Here is a 22,222-nt window from a genome sequence, read left to right as displayed (position 1 = left end):
ACACTTCTGACCCACTGGGAATGTGATGAAAGGAATAAAAGCTGAAATAAATTATTCTCTACTATTATTCTGACATTTCACATTCTTAAAATAAAGTGGTGATCCTAACTGACCTAAGACAGGGAATTTTTACCAGGATTAAATGTCAGGAATTGTGAAAAACTTAGTTTATATGTATTTGGCTAAGGTGTAAGGTGTAAACTTCCGACTTCAACTGTACACAACCATGTCTCAAGGCTTAAAAATCCTTCTTTAACCTGTCTCCTCCCCTTCATCTACAGTGACTGAAGTAGATTTAACAATAAGGGATAATAGCTTTCACCTGGATTCACCTGTTCAGTCTGTCATGGAAAGAGCAGGTATTCCTAATGCTCTTGTACACTTAGTGTAACTACATGGTACATTTAAAACATTCTCTTTAAATAACATGTACTGAAAGAGCCAAGCATTGAACAACAAAGCTTGTTTTGTATGTAAATAATAATACACTTATACAAGTCCATACACACGCGTACACACACACACAATATAATTCCAGTCTACTCGGAATACAGTGTACAGTTATTGATACAGTAGTTGACATTACTATCTGTTCGTTGTCAGAAAGGTCCTGTTTCTGCCGTCTGGTTTCCAGCTCAAACAGAAAAAAAAACAGCAAAGAGTCACATACAAATCCAAACAAATATCACATATGGAACTAGATCCTAAACCAGATGTTGTCCCATTTACACTGAGATCCATAACTGTCCTGATCCTGTTTGTGGCCTGTTTATGTTCCAAATCTTCATTCAGAATAAGTGAATAGGATACTCAGAAATAGAGAGGATGCTCTGATAGTCAGTCACATACATTCACAGTTTAGCTACAGGTTGAGATCTCTGACACAAATGTAGGCCTGTGATGCAGGTTCTAATCCAGATCATGTAAAATTCAGTTGGGGATGCTCAGGGACTTTTTCTGATTATTCTGATCACACTTTTAATCCAGATTCTAATCCAGATTAAGATTCAGGTGGAGATGTTCAGTGTCTTCCCCTTGAGGGTCATGAAGTAGAGTTTAGATACATCTGATTTAGACATGAGGAGGAAGAGGAACGGGTCCAGGCATGCAGGCAGCACAGACACACTGCTACCTTGAAGTAGCCATAGAAGCTCTCCTCTCCGCCCTCCAACAGGCGTATGTAATGCAGGAAGTGGAGGGTCGCGGTGGGGCCGAAACATGCCACGAAGATCACAAACACCAGTGAGCTGGCCTTGACATACAGTGAGTGTCCAGTCGTGGTGCGAGCGGTTGAGTTCTCGGACGATCCGTGTGTAACACACAGCCATGGCCACCAGGGGGACTAATAGACCCAGGATTGTCAGGCCCATATTGTAGTAGAGCAGATGAGCATGGGAGCTGTAGTCCCGGGGGAGTACATCATGGCAGGTGGTAAGGCCGAGCTGGGGTAGGCGGTAGCTCTGACGGACCAGTAGTTTAGGTATGACGGCAGCCCCAAACACCCCCCACACAGCCAAACTGGCCCAAACGGTGCACGCCATCTTGGGAAGGCTCTTGTAGAGGAAGGGGTGCACCACAACCAGGTAGCGCTTGATGCTAAGGCAGGCTAGCGTGTGGGCCGAGCAGTAGAGGTTGCCATAGAAACAGGCTGTGACAACGCAGCAGGCAGTCTCGCCGAACATCCAGTGGTTGCCGTGGAGATGGTAGTGGGCCTTGAAGATGAGAGAGAGGAGGAGGAAGGGGTCGGAGACGGCCAGGCTGCAGTAGAGGATGGTTGACGACACTGTCCTGACTTTAGTGGCCCCGGCAGACAAGATGGCAACGTTGGCCGGGATCCCCACGACAACAGCCAGCACGTAAATGCAGGGTATGACCCGTGTGCTCAGAGGGCCGGCAAGATACGCCACTGTGTCATTGCTTAGCAACCGCAGCGCTGGAGGGGTAAGGGCAGAGGGGCTGAGGAGGGGAGAAGAATGGGGTGCTTGTTGTGTCTGTTGGGTTGCATTAGGGAGAGAGACAGACTTTAAGAGGAGGGGTAAGGGCAGAGGGGCTGAGGAGGGGAGAAGAATGGGGTGCTTGTTGTGTCTGTGTTTGTTGGGTGGCATTAGGGAGAGAGACAGACTTTAAGAGGAGGGGTAAGGGCAGAGGGGCTGAGGAGGGGAGAAGAATGGGGTGCTTGTTGTGTCTGTGTCTGTTGGGTTGCATTAAGGAGAGAGACAGACTTTAAGAGGAGGGGTAAGGGCAGAGGGGCCGAGGGGTGGAGAATAATGGGGTGCTTGTTGTGTCTGTGTCTGTTGGGTTGCATTAGGGAGAGAGACAGACTTTAAGAGGAGGGGTAAGGGCAGAGGGGCTGAGGAGGGGAGAAGAATGGGGTGCTTGTTGTGTCTGTGTCTGTTGGGTTGCATTAGGGAGAGAGACAGACTTTAAGAGGAGGGGTAAGGGCAGAGGGGCTGAGGAGGGGAGAATAATGGGGTGCTTGTTGTGTCTGTGTCTGTTGGGTGGCATTAGGGAGAGAGACAGACTTTAAGAGGAGGGGTAAGGGCAGAAGGGCTGAGAAGGGGAGAAGAATGGGGTGCTTGTTGTGTCTGTGTCTGTTGGGTTGCATTAGGGAGAGAGACAGACTTTAAGAGGATGATTTATCCTCTAAATGTTCTGGGATTTACCACTTCAGTAATGTTCCTCTTGGATTTCCTGGCTTTTTTTCATGACATGAAGGGAGGGAGACATTAGGGTTTGGCACTATAACTCATACTGAAAGTACACTGAAGGCTATTCAAAACAGCTTTTGTCTTTGTTTTTCTTGTGTGTTCAACATTCATTTGGTTAGCGATTTTCATTTACATAGGAATATACAGTGAGCTCCAAAAGAATTGGGACAGTGAGATGTGTTCTTGTTTTAGCTCTGTGCTCTAGCACTTTAGATTTGAAATGATAGTGCCGGATGTCAGCTTTAATTTGAGGGTATTTTCATCCATATTAGGTGAACCGTTTAGAAATTACAGTACTTTTTGTACATAGTTCTCCCATTTTAGGGGACCAAAAGTATTTGGACAAGTTCACTTATCAAATAAATTATTATTTGTCACATGCGCCGAATACAACAGGTAGACCTGTGAAATGCTTATTACAAGTCCTTAACCAACAATGCAGTTCAAGAAATAGAGTTGAGAAAATATTTACAAAATAAACTAAAGTAAAAAAAATTATGAGAAGTAACACAATAAAATAACAATAACGAGGCTACTGGTACTGGTACCGGAAATGTGTGGGGGTACAGGTTCGTCGAGGTAACTTGTACATAAAGTGACTATGAATAGATAAGAAACAGCGAGTAGCAGCTGTTTGATTAATTGTTCAGCAGTTTTATGGCTTGGGGGTAGAATCTGTTAAGGAGCCTTTTGGACCTAGACTTGGCGCTCCGGTACTGCTTGCCATGCTGTAGCAGAGAGAACCCTCTATGACTTGGGTGACTGGGGTCTCTGACAATTTTTGGGGCCTTTGTCTGATACCGCCTAGTATATAGGTCCTGGATGGCACGAAGCTTGGCCCCAGTGATGTGCTGGGCTGTACACACTACCTCCTTACGGTCGGACGCCGAGCAGTTGCCATAACAGGCGGTGATGCAATCTGCCAGGATGCTCTTGATGGTGCAGCTGTGGAACTTTTTGAGGATATTGTGACCCATGCCAAATCTTTTCAGTCTACTGAGGGGGTAAAGGCATTGTCGTGCCCTCTTCAAAACTTTCTTGGTGTGTTTGGACCATGATCATTTGTTGGTGATGTGGACACCAAGGAACTTGAAACTCTCGACCCGCTCCACTACAGCCCTGTCAATGTGAATGGGGGTGTGTTCAGCCCTTCTTTTCCTGTAGTCCACGATCAGCTCCATTGTCTTGCTCACGTTGAGGGAGTGGTTGTCCTGGCATCACATTGCCAGGTCTCTGACCTCCTCCCTATAGGCTGTCTCATCATTGTTAGTGATCACTACCACTGTTTTGTCGTCAGCAAACTTACTGACGGTGTTGGAGTCGTTCGTGGCCACGCAGCCATGGGTGAACAGGGAGTACAGGAGGGGTCTATGCACGCACCCCTGAGGGGGCCCCCTGTTGAGGATCAGCTTGGCAGATGTGTTGTTGCCTACCCTTACCACCTGGGGGCAGCCCTTCAGGAAGTCTAGGATCCAGTTGCAGAGGAAGGTGTTTAGTCCCAGGGTCCTTAGCTTAGTGATGAGCTTTGTGGGCACTATGGTGTTGAACGCTAAACTGTAGTTAATGAACAGCATTCTCACATATGTGCTCCTTTTGTCCCGGTGGGAAAGGGCAATGTGGAGTGAGATTGAGATTGGGTCATCTGTGGATCTGTTGGGGTGGTATGCGAATTGGAGTGGGTCTAGGGTTACCGGGATGATGGTGTTGTGAGCCATGCCCAGCCTTTCAAAGCACTTCATGGCTACCGATGTGAGTGCTACAGTGCAGTAGTCATTTAGGCAGGTTAGCTTAGCTTTCTTGGGCACAGGGACTATGGTGGTCTGCTTGAAACATGTAGGTATTACAGACTCGGTCAGGGAGAGGTTGAAAATGTCAGTGAAGACACTTGCCAGTTGGTCTGCGCATGCTCTGAGTACACGTCCTGGTAATCTTCTTGTGAATGTTGACCTGTTTAAAGGTCTTGCTCGTATTGGCCACAGAGAGCATGATCACACAGTCATCTGGAACAACTGGTGCTCTCATGCATGCTTCGATATTGCTTGCCTCGAAGCGAGCATAAAAGTATTTTCGCCCATCTGTTAAGCTTGCGTCACTTGGCAGCTCACGGGTGGGTTTCCCTTTGTAGTCCGTAATAGTTTGCAAGCCCTGCCACATCCGACGAGCATCAGAGCCGTTGTAGTAGGATTCAATTTTTGTTCTGTATTGATACTTTGCCTGTTTGATGGTTTGTCTGAGAGCATAGCAGGATTTCTTATAAGCATTCTAATTAGTGTCCCGCTCCTTGAGAGCGGCAGCTCCTAGCCTTTAGCAGGGTGCGGTTGTTGCTTGTAATCCATGGCTTCTGGTTGGGATATGTACGTGCGGTCACTGTGGGGATGACGTCGTCGATGCATTTATTGATGAAGTCTGTGACTGAGGTAGTATACTCCTCAATGACATTGGATGAATCCCGGAACATATTCCAGTCTGTTCTAGCAAAACAGTCCTGTAGCGTAGCATCTGCTTCGTCTGACCAGTTCCATATAGAGCGAGTCACTGGTACTTCCTGCTTTAGTTTTTGCTTGTAAGCAGGAATCAGGAGGAATCCTGCCGTACATACCTACACGTACGCTACGGTCATAAGACGCGGGCCTCCTAATTGTCCCTAGAATTTCTAAGCAAACAGCTGGAGGCAGGGCTTTCTCCTATAGAGCTCCATTTTTATGGAACGGTCTGCCTACCCATGTCAGAGACGCAAACTCGGTCTCAACCTTTAAGTCTTTACTGAAGACTCATCTCTTCAGTGGGTCATATGATTGAGTGTAGTCTGGCCCAGGAGTGGGAAGGTGAACGGAAAGGCTCTGGAGCAACGAACCACCCTTGCTCTCTCTGCCTGGCCGGTTCCCCTCTTTCCACTGGGATTCTCTGCCTCTAACCCTATTACAGGGGCTTAGTCACTGGCTTACTGGGGCTCTCTCATGCCGTCCCTGGAAGGGGTGCGTCACCTGAGTGGGTTGATTCACTGATGTGGTCATCCTGTCTGGGTTGGCGCCCCCCCTTGGGTGGTGCCATGGCGGAGATCTTTGTGGGCTATACTCAGCCTTGTCTCAGGATGGTAAGTTGGTGGTTGAAGATATCCCTCTAGTGGTGTGGGGGCTGTGCTTTGGCAAAGTGGGTGGGGTTATATCCTTCCTGTTTGGCCCTGTCCGGGGGTGTCCTCGGATGGGGCCACAGTGTCTCCTGACCCCTCCTGTCTCAGCCTCCAGTATTTATGCTGCAGTAGTTTATGTGTCGGCTAGGGTCAGTTTGTTATATCTGGAGTACTTCTCCTGTCCTATTCGGTGTCCTGTGTGAATCTAAGTGTGCGTTCTCTGATTCTCTCTTTCTCTTTCTTTTTCTCTCTCGGAGGACCTGAGCCCTAGGACCATGCCCCAGGACTACCTGACATGATGACTCCTTGCTGTCCCCAGTCCACCTGGCCGTGCTGCTGCTCCAGTTTCAACTGACCTGAGCCCTAGGACCATGCCCCAGGACTACCTGACATGATGACTCCTTGCTGTCCCCAGTCCACCTGACCGTGCTGCTGCTCCAGTTTCAACTGTTCTGCCTTATTATTATTTGACCATGCTGGTCATTTATGAACATTTGAACATCTTTGCCATGTTCTGTTATAATCTCCACCCGGCACAGCCAGAAGAGGACTGGCCACCCCACATAGCCTGGTTCCTCTCTAGGTTTCTTCCTAGGTTTTGGCCTTTCTAGGGAGTTTTTCCTAGCCACCGTGCTTCTACACCTGCATTGCTTGCTGTTTGGGGTTTTAGGCTGGGTTTCTGTACAGCACTTTGAGATATCAGCTGATGTATGAAGGGCTATATAAATAAATTTGATTTGATTTGAGGAGAATAGAATGATTGTCAGATTTGCCAAATGGAGGGCGATGGAGAGCTTTGTATGTGTCAAGAATTGAAAGAGAGAAATATACAATAAAAATAACAATATGCATTTGGTTTTCCAATATAATAAAGCATACAGTACATTAAGCAAGGTAATTTGACAAGGCATGACGACTGAGTTTCCTATCTATGGTAATAAGTAGAGCTGCTGACAAAGAAAGGACTCGAGTGTTAGTCAAACACGTGGTTTTCACTGTAACATGCTGGAACATAGGACCAGTGACTGAATCAGAAGAGAGAGAGCAGTCTATCTGTGCCCTGTCGATTAGTCAAATCATACATAAGGCTTTGGTTCAGTGATACACATATCTACTGTGTAAATACAGGTAAGTTATTACAAAAAAACGTATTGACATTTTAATATATATATTTTGTGTTAAATGTTAGTCCCCTTTGGATGAAACTGGATAAATCTCACAGTTGGCAAAATAAATGATTATTAGAAACTAGAGGTTGACCGATTTAATTAGGGCCGATTTTCAAGTTTTCATAACAATCTGAAATTTTTGGACACTAATTTGGCGTTTAATTATATTATTTTTTTTACACCTTTATTTAACTAGGCAAGTCAGTTAAGAACACATTCTTATTTTCAATGACGGCTTAGGAGCGGTGGGTTAACTGCCTTGTTCAGGGGCAGAACGACAGAATTTTACCTTGTCAGCTTGGGGATTAATTTTTGCAACCTTCCGGTTACTAGTCCAACGCTCTAACCACCTGCCTCACATTGCATTCCACGAGGAGTCTGCATGGCAGGCTGACTACCTGTTACGCGAGGGCAGCAAGAAGCCAAGGCAAGTTGCTAGCTAGCATTAAACTTATCTTATAAAAAACAATCAATCTTAACTTACTCACTAGTTAACTACACATGGTTGATGATATTACTAGTTTATCTAGCGTGTCCTGCGTTGCATATAATCGATGCGGTGCAAGGGCCGTGGCTTTTGTTGAGCGATGGATAACGATGTTTCGAGGGTGGCTGTTGTCGATGTGTTCCTGGTTCGAGCCCAGGTAGGGGCAAAGAGAGGGACGGAAGCTATACTGTTACACTGGCAATACTAAAGTGCCTATAAGAACATCCAATAGTCAAAGGTTAATGAAATACAAATGGTATAGAGAGAAATAGTCCTATAATTCCTATAATAACTACAACCTAAAACTTCTTACCTGGGAATATTGAAGACTCATGTTAAAAGGAACCACCAGCTTTCATATGTTCTCATGTTCTGAGCAAGGAACTTAAACGTTAGCTTTTTTACATGGCGCATATTGCACTTTTACTTTCTTCTACAACACTTTGTTTTTGCATTATTTAAACCAAATTGAACATGTTTCATTATTTATTTGAGGCTAAATTGATTTTATTGATGTATTATATTAAGTTAAAATAAGTGTTCATTCAGTATTATTGTAATTGTCATTCTTACAAATAAAATAAACAAATCGGGCGATTAATAGGTATCGGCTTTTTTTGGTCCTCCAATAATCGGTATCGGTATCGGCGTTGAAAAATCATAATCAGTCGACCTCTATTAGAAACCATCACTAAATGGTATTATTGTATAATTTCAGTTTAGAAGCATTTCAATAATTATTACTTATTGATAAACGGTCATCAATAATAAGGAGTTGTCTTTACCTTTGGATTGAAAGGTCACATCCAGCAAAAGAGATGAAACAAGTAAAAAATAAAAAATTCCCCATTGCCACAGTTTATCTGAATAGTCCTATGAATTAATAAACTCTAGATATTAACAATATAGGCAGACCTCTATAGATGTCCAGCGAGGTCACATCTCTGTCAAAAAGTCTGTCTGTTCTTGTTCCGTCAAGTTTTTCTCAGTGAGTTAAACCAGAGAGGAAAACAAAGCAATAGGCAGTAATAGAAAACACACTTCCGGTTTAAACCTTCAAAAAAATAGGTATTTTGAAGACATTGCATCTCTAACACACATTCCTTGCAGTAGAACGCTTCAAAGAGCTATATTCTTAAAGCTTTTCTATTGGTACTCTTATTTTGAAGGAATGTTTTCAAGTTGGTGTTGCCAGCATAATTTTGTGCTGCCGAAGAACTACTTTCTCAAAATGTATGTTTACATTTGAGTAATTTAGCAGAGTGACTTACAGTTAGTGCATTCATATTAAAATATTGTAGCTAGGTGGGACAGCCACATTATCATAGTCATAGTAAGTACATTTTTCCTCAATAAAGTAGCTATCAGCAAAGTCAGAGCTGTGATATTTCAGTTTTTATTTTTAACACATTTGCGGAAATGTCTAAACCTGTTTTTGATTTGCCATTATGAGATATTGTGTGTAAATCTTTTTTTAATCAATTTTAGAATAAGGCTGTAATGTAACAAAACGTGGAAAAAAGTGAAGGGGTCTGAATACTTTGCGATTGTACTGTAGATATTGATTGCCTGGAGTTCCGTCAACCTCTCAGATAAGTTTTATTGATGGGAATTAATTTTACAGCTGTTAAAGGAATAGGATTATGGCACCGAATTGAACCGCCACTCTTTTTGAATAGAGATCAGATTTTTTTTTATGGGTTAAGATAACTACTCTATTGGTTTACTGATCAAGTCACTTGGGTTATTTAGTCAAATAGAGGGTACAATTCTAGTAAACTTCCTATTACGGAATCATATACAGTGTACATACATACATATATATACACATCATCTTTCCTGTAGCTCAAAGACGGGTTTACAAGAAATATCCCCACTTACGTCTTTGTCTGAAAACAAACAACATCTGCTCAAAAAGACACACTATGCCTGCTGTGTCCCTCATTTACTGGTAAATAATAAAAGCTACTTGTCCAACAGAACAACAACAATGGCACGTAAGCCGTTTTTTACCCCCCAAGCTTCCCCCTCATGTTCAAACAAAACTGATAACCTCAACTCCCATTTGTTTTATCAATTATATCTCAAACATTGTATTTATTTTCATCATCTCACTGTGAGTTCCCGTCAGGCCCCAGCAGCTACCAGGTGTGACCCTGTGGCCTATCTTGTTCTTCCTGTGTCTCTGACGCACAGATGCTGGGACACAACAGAGAGTCTCATCTAAACATCTATGTGGACCCCTCTCACTAAAAACATTGTATTTGGTTCAAAACATTCTCTAAGACCTAAATCTCAACTGGAGTTGTGTATAAAGGGTGTGACCAGTTGAGGATCTCCTAAGTATAACATTGGATGGTCAATAATCATGGTCAAGTCCAATTCACAAAGTTAGGGGAGAAGGAGAAACAATTTGGAGAAATTCTAGGTGTACCACCTTTAACTGCAAATAGAGTTCTACAATCAATGACATGCATGTCAGTCTTTCCTGGTTGAGGGTCAACGAGAGATGAACTGCTTCTCTTGTAATTTTTTTGAGAAGTATTACTGTAATGAACATTACAGATTCTCTACATAAGCAAATAACATTCAGCTCAGACACACAAGACATGCAATCAGGTTTCTCTTCACAGTTACAATGTCCAAAACGAATTCACGGCAACACACGGTATTATATAGAGCCATGATCACAAATTACTCAAGCAAACCATAAAATGACCTTTAAAAAAACGATTAAAATATATCTCAGGGAATGGCTGGGACTGTGAGGGGACAAAAAAAATGGTTGTATTGTTTGTATTATTTGTTAGTTATATTGTTTGTATATCATTGTATGTAAAAAATGTTGACTGTCCTTGTCTATCAGTGTATCAGTGTTTGTTAATTGTCATGTTTTTGTGTGGACTCCAGGAAGAGTAGCTGCTAACGGAGATCCAATTAAATAAACCAGAGAACCCTCACAGAGAGCCACCCAACCAGAGCGACTTGACTCACGCCGTCTGTCCGTAGAGGAGCACCTGTCGCGTCTGTGACGTCATGTTATCGCTAACACCATTACTGGTGAGTCATCCAGAGATTAGGTACACTGTTAGACCATACGCTCTGAGGGTACACTCACTGAGCAACTGTGCAGTTACTTCCTCTTGTACATAGACTCTAGTATGTCTTTTCTATTTCTTTGCCATGTCCAGTCAGTGTGCCCCCTCTGTAAACCACCGCTGACAGATATTTTTTTTCTAAATAATTATGATAAAACGTGGGCAAAAAACATATGTTTAATAATGAATTTAACATTGACACTTTTACAACAGGACAATCTGAGGGGGCAAGTGCCTTTTTGCCCCTATGAGCATGAAGCCATTGTCACGAAAATAACAGTGTGTTACAACACATACTGTAAGTATAAACAGCTGTATCAAAATGTACAAGCATTGCATAAACAACAACAGTTTGAGGGAATCGGTCCGTTCACCAACCAAATGTTTAATATCCATCATTTTTATGCTTATTTATTTGAATTGTGCGCCCTCCAGTTTCACCGGAAGTTGTCCCGCTAGCGGGATGCCTAGCCCTAAGTGAACACTTATTTGAACTTTTTTTTCTTAAATTCTTTTAGCATTGTTGGTTAAGGGCTTGTCAGTAAGCATTTCACTGTAAGGTTGTATTCGGTGCATGTGACAAATAACATTTGATTTGATGATTTGATGTGACAGCAGTCTACTGTCCTTTCTCATACAGTCCCATGGGCTGTTGCACTGTTTGTGTGTGAGTAGGCGTTTAGATTAGATCCGTGCGGTTTTGGGGTTGAGGTTCAGGCTGTGGTTGTTTCCGCTGGTGGTTGTGGGGCTGTAGCCTACAGGATGAACTTTGCACCGCTGAACTTTTGGCACAAAAGCTAAATATACTTAATTCAAGATGTAAATGATGAAGCTGTTCATTTCATTTTTGAAACTTCATTTCAATTATAGTAACAGACTCTCACCTTGGTTGGTGAATGGACATGGGGGGCTACATGGGGGGCTACAGTGTAATTGACATGGGGGGCTACAGTCAGGGTTCCAACAGATAATAAGTAATGTTCCTCAGTTAATTTGTCAATTTGGATGTTTTCCCAGTACTGCCCCATTCCTGGTAGTCTGGCTGGTCATTCTGTGCCTGTTATATAAACTTGTTTAGATCTGGGCTGCATCTTAATCCAGCAAAGTTCTCTCCTAGAATCATCCCTAGCCAACTAAAGTAGGCCAGGGAGCTAAGCATGCTGGATACGTGGCAGCATTATTTATATCACTTACAGCTGTCCAAGTGTCTCACATCTGTAGAGGGTAGTGAGCAAGAACAGAACAGAAGGTAGGGAACGCAGCCCTGATCCGATGCCATAGTTGAGACCTGGGCTCTGTGTTATTATAGTCAGTATCCTGCCTCCTCCCTTAGCAGGAATGAGCTGATGTTAGTTTTGGATCAGCTAGTGGTCTTCTGAGCAACGTGACCCAACATAGGGTGCTGTTTTGAAGTCCAGCTGCATCTACAGTGGAGAGGACAGAATATGATGTGATATATAACACACACATGCAAGCACAACATGCATACTAAAAGACGCCCCCCCCCCCCCACACACACACACACACACTAAAACACACGTATGGGAGAGTATGGGAACTGAATACATAACATTACATAATAAATGATCAACGATCAAAGCATATTGGGGACAGTTTCATCAGATTGAAAATCCTAATGTTTCCCTAATGAGTGAAGTATGAGGGAGTTAAGAGAGCGAGAGACAGAGAGTTTGTTGTTTGAACCCAGGGAGTCTGGTTCTGTGTTTTCTCACTGAGTCATGCTTCCCCTCCCACCCACACACACTCCCACTAATTCCACACGCATGCACGCTCGCACGCACGCACACACACACATACACACTCCAACACTCCCACTAATTCCACACACAAACACACGTACACCCACACACACACTCCTACTCAATTGTCCCCACACGGCAATACCATTTCCCTCTGTCTTCAGAGGGCCTCTGAGTCCCCCATACAGCCAAGCCCAGCTCAGCATAATCTAATAGATGACAGTGATGAATGCTCTGACCATTTACTTGTAAAATCAAAGTACAGGTGCAGTATTATTTGTGTTTTTGAGGAGTTTGTACAGTTTTAATATTTCAATATTTTCACTTTAAATTATGAAATTGTACAATGTAGTAATGCTTTCCTGAAAACATTGCTTCTCACTCAAACTAAATTCTACATAGCAATATTTGTGACTTTCTGACTTTGTTCATTTATTTTATTTATTGCACCTTTATTTAACCAGGTAGGCTAGTTGAGAACAAGTTCTCATTTACAACTGCGACCTGGCCAAGATAAAGAAAAGCAGAGTGACACAGACAACAACACAGAGTTACACATTGAGTAAACGATAAACAAGCCAATAACACAATATACAAAACAATAACACAGTAGAAAAAAGAAAAAAAGTCTATATACAGTGTGTGCAAAAGGCATGAGGAGGTAGGCAATAAATAGGCCATAGGAGCGAATAGTTACAATTTAACAGATTAACACTGGAGTGATAAATGAGCAGATGATGATGTGCAAGTAGAGTTACTGGTGTGCAAAAGAGCAGAAAAGTAAATAAAAACAGTATGGGGATGAGGTAGATAGATTAGGTGGGCTATTTACAGATGGACTATGTACAGCTGCAGCGATTGGTTAGCTGCTCAGATAGTTGAGGTGAGGGAAATAAAAGTCTCCAACTTCAGCGATTTTTGCAATTCATTCCAGTCACTGGCAGCAGAGAACTGGAAGGAAAGGCGACCAAATAAGGTATTGGCTTTGGGGATGATCAGTGAGATATACCTGCTGGAACGTGTGTTACGGGTGGGTGTTGTTATCGTGACCAGTGAACTGAGATAAGGCGGAGCTTTACCTAGATGACCTGGAGCCAGTGGGTCTGGCGACGAATATGTAGCGAGGGCCAGCCAACTAAGGCATACAGGTCACAGTGGTGGGTGGTATAAGGTAACAAAAAGGATGGCACTGTGATCGACTACTTCAGTTTGCTGAGTAGAGTGTTGGAAGTTATTTTGTAGATGACATCGCCGAAGTCGAGGATCGGTAGAATAGTCAGTTTTACTAGGGTAAGTTTGGCGGCGTGAGTGAAGGAGGCTTTGTTGCGAAATAGAAAGCCGATTCTAGATTTGATTTTTTGATTGGAGATGTTTAATGTGAGTCTGGAAGGAGAGTTTACAGTCTAGCCAGACACCTAGGTATTTATAGTTGTCCACATATTCTAGGTCGGAACTGTCCAGGGTGGTGATGAACGATTGAAAAGCATGCATTTGGTTATACTAGCGTTTAAGAGCAGTTGGAGGCCACGGAAGGAGTGTTGTATGGCATTGAAGCTCGTTTGGAGATTAGTTAGCACAGTGTCCAAGGAAGGGCCAGAATTATACAGAATGGTGTCGTCTGCGTAGAGGTTGATCAGGGAATCGCCCGCAGCAAGAGCGACATTGATATATACAGAGATAAGAGTCGGCCCGGGAATTTAACCCTGTTGCACCCCCAGAGACTGCCAGAGGTCCGAACAACATGCCCTCTGATTTGACACACTGAACTCTGTCTGCAAAGAAGTTGGTGAACCAGGCGAGGCAGTCATTAGAAAAACCAAGGCTATTGAGTCTGCCGATAAGAATACGGTGATTGACAGAGTCTTAAGCCTTGGCCAGGTCGATGAAGATGGCTGCAAGGTACTGTCTTTTATCGATGGCGGTTATGATATCATTTAGTACCTTGGGCGTGGCTAAGGTGCACCCATGACCGGCTCGGAAGCCGGATTGCACAGCGGAGAAGGTACGGTGGGATTCTAAATGGTCGGTGATCTGTTTATTAACTTGGATTTCAAAGACTTTAGATAGGCAGGGCAGGATGGATATAGGTCTGTAACAGTTTGGGTCTAGGGTGTCACCCCCTTTGAAGAGGGGGGATGACCGGGGTGGCTTTCCAATTTTTAGGGATCTTGGACGATACAAAAGAGGTTGAACAGGCTGGTAATAGGGGTTGCAACAATGGCGGCGGATAGTTTTAGAAAGAGAGGGTCCAGATTGTCTAGCCCAGCTGATTTGTATGGGTCCAGGTTTTGCAGCTCTTTCGGGGGGGCCCATAGCAGATACAGGCAATGAGGCAGTGATCGCTGAGATCCTGATTGAAAACAGTTGAGGTGTATATGGAGGGCAAGTTGGTCAGGATAATGTCAATGAGGGTGACCATGTTAACGGATTTAGGGTTCCTTGATGATTTGATGATTTTTTTCCTTGATGAACTGGCCTTCCCACCTCATTCACTGGCTCTGGCACTGGCTAAATAATGTCATGTGATCTCCGGGAAAGAGAGGGGACCATAGCCAGACAGGGCCAGAGCTCTGTTAACTCAATCACAGGATTCAAAGACACCTTCCTATATACACATACACGCAGACACACAAGCACACACACCCAGACAGCCGGCTGGATACAATAGCATCATATTTAATGTGCCTCTCTAGACAGGAAAAACATGAACAGATAACACATGGTGCAGCTCTCTGGACTCTGGTGCTGCTTTAGGTCAACATTAGATTATCCAGTCTCTTCCATAAACATGTCTTTCTTACGTGTTGTCTTTGTAACTGTCTCCTATGAACCTTTCCCGGCAGTTCGTGGCCGTTACCATTAAAATGTCTGATTTGGGAATCGTTAAACTGGAAGGTAGATCCCACCTAACCCAATTACAAGCCATCTGTATGAGTTACTTGACACTGTGAACCTGATTCCAGGTGGTGAATAGGTGTGTCAAAGTTCACAGTTATGTTCTGATACCGTTACATTCAATGTCATGTCATTAGATAGAGGTTGATAAACAGCAGGCACAATCAGTCTAGCTTGATTCTTTGTCAAGAACTGGCTTCCACTGGCTTCCCTGCTTTTTAAAGTCAGCTACAAACAATATGTTCCCACTGGACACACACTGGTTGAATGAGTGTTTTGAAATTACGTTGAAATGAAATTACATTGAACCAACATGGGATAGACATTGAATTGACATCTGTGCCCAGTGGGTTATAGAATGAGGTTGACAGAGATGGTTCAGTGTTTCTGTGAATTCTTCTCCACACAGGAAGCTATTAGTTTTTTTCAATTGCTTACAACCATCAGTCAATACTGAAGCCATTTTTTCAAAACTCTTCACACAGTTTGCATTACCAACATGCATCTTAGCCAAACAGTTATTCTCACCTCCAAAACTCACTCAAACCACCAAAACACTTGATGCATGCTTCAAAATAAGCTTGTTCGACCATAACACAGGCAACAATTCTCACTCAGAAAGCATACGTTGTCACTCATAACACACTGACCTAAAACACACTAACAACAGGAAGCATTACATAAATGCTGAACTTCTCTTTAAAGTTCGAAAGATTTTTCACAAAAATCAGTATAGAATAAGAATAACACCTCACTTTATTGACTGTACTAAAGTATATGTAACAAGAATTAATAAAAAATGCAGCAATTTGCTTCAGTAGCCTTTATTTATTATATATCTTTGCATATAGTAACTTACTTGTGAAAAATAAAAAGTTGAAACCAAAAGCAAATTCCTGAAATTCCAGGGATGCAATAATAATTACAACAAAAAAAAACATCAACATTAAAGTATAATCACTCATACTGTACAGTACTGTGAGGGTTCTAGTTCTCCCTCTCTCCTGTATTTGGCCACAAGTTCTCATCAACATCATATCTTATGTCTTCTCTGGTGATGCATCTTGGAAAGTATCTTCTGGAATGTCTAATCCAACCCTGGCAGTCTTCAGGAGAAGTGTCTCCACACCCTGGCAGTCTTCAGTAGAAGTGTCTCCACACCACCCAGGCTGCTGGGTTCAGAGAGAGGTCGTAAATTCCTGGAGGAGGTTATCTGGAGAATTTTCATAGAGAACAAAGGAATTTCTTCCACCTCACAGAACCTGAGGTCCGAAAAACATTTAAGTTCAGGAGAAGATTTTTTGTAAAAAACATTTTTTACATTTTACCCCCTTTTTCTCCCCAATTTCGTGGTATCCAATTGTTGTAGTAGCTACTATCTTGTCTCATTGCTACAAATCCCGTACGGGCTCGGGAGAGACGAAGGCTGAATGTCATGCATCCTCCGATACACAACCCAACCAGCCGTACTGCTTCTTAACACAGCGCGCATCCAACCCGGACGCCAGCCGCACCAATGTGTCGGAGGCTCCACCGTGCACCTGGCAACCCAGGGACTCTGATGGCACAGCTGGCACTGCAGTACAGCGCCCTTAACCACTGCGCCACCCGGGAGGCCCAGGAATAATAGATTGGTGAAGAATCCGTTTGGTACAATTTTGTGAAACTCTTGGGAAACAATACGACCACTTTACCATAACGCTGTTTATATAGTAGCCTCAGATATGAGTTTTACATCTAATTGTTGTATAAGATGAATGAGTGAGGATGATACTGTTTGTGAAATTGTATAATGTGATTTTGGACTGTTTAATGAAGGAAACTCCAATTCCCTTTGGAGTTTAACTAAATCAGAGGACCGCCCATGAGCACAGTTATGGTCGGGCATCCTGGGACATGCCCTTTTCTGCAATTCCAAATAAAACCCCCACCTTGAGAATTTCTCAGCAGACCATGTTGCTCTCAATTATAATTATCAACTCTGTAGTGACTTCTCAGCTGACCCCCACTCCCCCACTCGTGCAGATAACCAACAATTTATGACGTTTGGAATGAGACTAATGTGAGGTAAAGAAGAATTCATTAATCAGAAGACTATTGATCAGATATGAAAATATCTGAAAAGTTATATTAGGAAAATTCTAACTTTGTAATCTGAATATTTTCCTTGGTGCCCCAACTTCCTAGTTAATTACAGTTACATGATTAATCAGTTAATCGCGTAACAATAATTACAGAGAGTCATTTGATAAAAATTCATCTTCAGTTTAATGATGCCAAAGACACAACAACTGACATCCTGGGATGTGCACACAAACCAGTCTGACAGCAACAGAGTGGTGGAATGCCACACAATCCCACACAACAACGAAGGTAGGGGAGTTTCTTGCCCCTCTCTCCTCTGCTTGCACAAGTCAATTATGCAGGTCATCCTGAAAATAAATGAGCCGCTCTGTATTGTAGGGGCCAATGAGTGGTTTGTGTAACAGCGGGCCAATGAGTGGTTTGTGTAACAGCAAACCATTATTGGACAGAGCTGCACACTTTGATGTTCACTCCTCTCTGGCCTGGGACATCCACGGTTGCTCTCTGTCCAATCACATTTCTTCCCCTGCAGCGTGTTTTTGCCAAGTTGAATCCAGCTTCATCCACAAAGATGAATGTACAGTTGTGGCCAAAAGTTTTGAGAATGACACAAATATTAATTTTCACAAAGTTTGCTGCTTCATTGTCTTCAGATATTTTTTGTCAGGTGTTACTATGGAATACTGAAGTATAATTACAAGCATTTCATAAGTGTCAAACGCTTTTATTGACAATTACATGAAGTTGATGCAAAGAGTCAATATTTGCAGAGTTGACCCTTCTTTTTCAAGACCTCTGCAATCCGCCCTGGCATGCTGTCAATTAACTTCTGGGCCACATCCTGACTGATGGCAGCCCATAATCAATGCTTGGAGTTTGTCAGAATTTGTGGGTTTTTGTTTGTCCATCTGTCTCTTGAGGATTGACCACAAATTCTCAATGGGATTAAGGTCTGGGGAGTTTCCTGGCCATGGACCCAAAATATCAATGTTTTGCTCCCCGAGCCACTTACATATCACTTTTGCTTTATGGCAAGGTACTCCATCATGCTGGAAAAGGCATTGTTGGTCACCAAACTGTTCCTGGATGGTTGGGAGAAGTTGCTCTCAGAGGATGTGTTGGTACCATTCTTTATTCAAGGCTGTGTTCTTAGGCAAAATTGTGAGTGAGACCACTCCCTTGGCTGAGAAACAAACCCAAATTCTTCAAGAGAGAGATACAAGATAAGTGTGAAAATATTGGTGTAAACTAACATCTCACAGTAAACAGCTGACTGTGTAATGGCAAACCATTGTTAATCCCACAGTAGGACAGTTACTTCATTGCATACAGTACTTTATTATTGTATTGCCTTGTGGGAATGGTATGCCACAGATGACCATAATAAGTACCGTGCTGAGAAATAATTTGTTAAATCTTCCCAAATCGCAGACTGAAGTTGCCCGAGAGGCTTTGACCAACTCCACTCCATCACCTTGGGGAATGTACAGAGACAATAACATGAACTTGACTTTGTCACAGTCAGAGGAATTCAGGCCTCTTTGTATTAACAGCATAGTAAGGTCCAGATGAAGGATTGTCCCCAGACACTTCAGTGGACCCAAGCCTTCATGGTCGGACTGTTACACAACTTTCCTGAGAGAAATAATGAGGAAGGCGAGAGAGAGTTGTTGTACTTCGCAATCAAAGTCTACATTCCAATGCACTAGCATACCAATGCACTAGCATACCAATGCACTGCTCCATCCTAACTAAGTGGTATGCTAGTAGTGTGAATATTCGGAGTAGAGCCTTATCACACTCTACCAGAGCCAATTAGACTTCTCCAAACAACAGGTTAACCACTAACCAGCGGCAAAATAAAAGTGTCAACCACTCAAGTAACTTAGTCGCGGATTCACTCTGATATAATCAATGAAGTCTTCTGTCAGACTGGATCAGATGGGCTGGATAGAGTGGAGTCTGACCCATGGAGAGAGTGGAGGCGTCTGTTGACCTACGGGGAGACTTAGGTCATATCCAGTGCAAGGTGTGCTGCAGGGCAGTCAGATTAGCTTCTTAGCAACAGTTTTCCACAATTGTTTACACGTTTGCTGAATCTTTGGCCCAGTTTCACAAAACACAACCAAAAAATGCAAAACTCTACAAAGCTCTAGCAAAAGCAAACACTGCATTCAAAACCGTTTTTCTCTTTCCAAAATGTTTTTTGCATCAAAATGACACACATGCGTCATATGAATAGATCTGTCTACCAACCAACACACTTATGTGCTCAAAACACTACTGTGAATATCCCATCAGTAGGTTTATGCCTTTTGCATTTTCAGTGTTACACTGTAGCCTGTTTTGTAAAAGATTGTTACAGTAATGTATACCTACTAAAATATACATAAATGCAATACAGTAACAAAAACATTGTCATTAAAATGCAGTATTTTTGAATACTTGTGTTTTGTATGTAACACTTTCCATACTCAACAGCAGAAATCCAGGAAAATCATTCAGTAAGATAAAGGGTTTTCTGTACAAAAAAAAGGAGTGGCTGTTTCTTTCAAAGAATCTTCTGGAGTGACGGATCCAGCCGCTGAAAGCCCCCCAGGAACATGCATCCTCTATTGCCTGGAGAAGAGGCATGCGTGCGAGGGGATGGAGGTCATGCACCTTCCTTCGCCATGCCGAAAAACTCTTCAGTTGGCTTTAGGAATGGGGAATATGGTGGGACGTATAGAACAATAAACTGTGGGAGGTCGATGAACCAGTTGCGGACCAGAACAGCCCGGTGGAAACTCACGTTGTCTCAGATGACAACATACCTGGGCTGCTCTGGTCCACACCTCTGCTCCGCTGAAATGAGGATGCCATGTAGTGTGTCCAGGAATGTGATGAGAAGGGGGGGGGTGTTGTAGGGACCAAGATTGGCATGGTGATGGAGGACACCTTGCTGGCTAACGGCTGCGCACATGGTGATATTCCCTCAACACTGTCCAGGAACATTATTGGCCATTATGAATGTTCCGTCCCCTTCTTTTGGCTAGGTTGAAGCCAGCCTCATCAATGTGAATATAAACGTGCTGAATTACAACGGCATCCAGCTCCAAGACTCTCTGAAACAGACAAGACAATATGTGACATACCTAGAGCAGTCAATATGGTGAGGCACAATACACTGGATTACAGTACTGTAATGGGTCTATACAGTGCTGATATGATAGTAAATTCAAAGTATAGTACTTGCAAAATGTTCATAGCGCTGTTCTTTAACAATGAGTTTTGCTCAAATGGCTCCCTGTAGACTTGTTTCATCCAGATTCGGTTGCTCTGTAATACACGGTCTAATGTAGACAAGCCCACCTGGTGAATGTTATTGAATATTGTGTTGTCTGCAATTATGTGGTTCTGGATTTCTCCTAGTCTAATGGTATTGTTTGCCACCACCATGTTTACAATACTGGTCTCCTGTTCTGGTGTGAACAGCCGGTGTCTTCCACCATGGCCTGGCCGTCTCACAGCATGGCAGAAGATCCACAAATATGTTATGATTCGGATACAGTAAGCTAAAATAATCTATTTTCTTTCAATATGAAATGACATTACTATAACATTGGCCAACAATCACTGAGTAACATAGGCCTACTGATATGTCAGACTGCAGTATACATACAGTGCCTTGCGAAAGTATTCGGCCCCCTTGAACTTTGCGACCTTTTGCCACATTTCAGGCTTCAAACATAAAGATATAAAACTGTATTTTTTTGTGAAGAATCAACAACAAGTGGGACACAATCATGCATTGGAACGACATTTATTGGATATTTCAAACTTTTTTAACAAATCAAAAACTGAAAAATTGGGCGTGCAAAATTATTCAGCCCCTTTACTTTCAGTGCAGCAAACTCTCTCCAGAAGTTCAGTGAGGATCTCTGAATGATCCAATGTTGACCTAAATGACTAATGATGATAAATACAATCCACCTGTGTGTAATCAAGTCTCCGTATAAATGCACCTGCTCTGTGATAGTCTCAGAGGTCCGTTAAAAGCGCAGAGAGCATCATGAAGAACAAGGAACACACCAGGCAGGTCCGAGATACTGTTGTGAAGAAGTTTAAAGCTGGATTTGGATACAAAAAGATTTCCCAAGCTTTAAACATCCCAAGGAGCACTGTGCAAGCGATAATATTGAAATGGAAGGAGTATCAGACCACTGCAAATCTACCAAGACCTGGCCGTCCCTCTAAACTTTCAGCTCATACAAGGAGAAGACTGATCAGAGATGCAGCCAAGAGGCCCATGATCACTCTGGATGAACTGCAGAGATCTACAGCTGAGGTGGGAGACTCTGTCCATAGGACAACAATCAGTCGTATATTGCACAAATCTGGCCTTTATGGAAGAGTGGCAAGAAGAAAGCCATTTCTTAAGATATCCATAAAAAGTGTTGTTTAAAGTTTGCCACAAGCCACCTGGGAGACACACCAAACATGTGGAAGAAGGTGCTCTGGTCAGATGAAACCAAAATTGAACCTTTTGGCAACAATGCAAAACGTTATGTTTGGCGTAAAAGCAACACAGCTGAACACACCATCCCCACTGTCAAACATGGTGGTGGCAGCATCATGGTTTGGGCCTGCTTTTCTTCAGCAGGGACAGGGAAGATGGTTAAAATTTATGGGAAGATGGATGGAGCCAAATACAGGACCATTCTGGAAGAAAACCTGATGGAGTCTGCAAAAGACCTGAGACTGGGACGGAGATTTGTCTTCCAACAAGACAATGATCCAAAACATAAAGCAAAATCTACAATGGAATGGTTCAAAAATAAACATATCCAGGTGTTAGAATGGCCAAGTCAAAGTCCAGACCTGAATCCAATCGAGAATCTGTGGAAAGAA

General features: G+C 42.9%; 1 pseudogene; it reads right to left on the bottom strand.

Annotated features, from left to right (window-relative positions):
• Positions 1-1,007: 1,007 nt before the first annotated feature.
• LOC139409657 (proteinase-activated receptor 3-like) lies at positions 1,008-20,326 on the bottom strand (annotated as a pseudogene).
• Positions 20,327-22,222: the final 1,896 nt, after the last annotated feature.

The sequence above is a fragment of the Oncorhynchus clarkii genome, chromosome 5 (genome assembly GCF_045791955.1).
Source record: "Oncorhynchus clarkii lewisi isolate Uvic-CL-2024 chromosome 5, UVic_Ocla_1.0, whole genome shotgun sequence".
Taxonomy (NCBI): domain Eukaryota; kingdom Metazoa; phylum Chordata; class Actinopteri; order Salmoniformes; family Salmonidae; genus Oncorhynchus; species Oncorhynchus clarkii.
The sequence above is the reverse complement of the archived record's forward strand: the minus strand, read 5'-3'. Positions and strand labels throughout refer to the sequence as shown.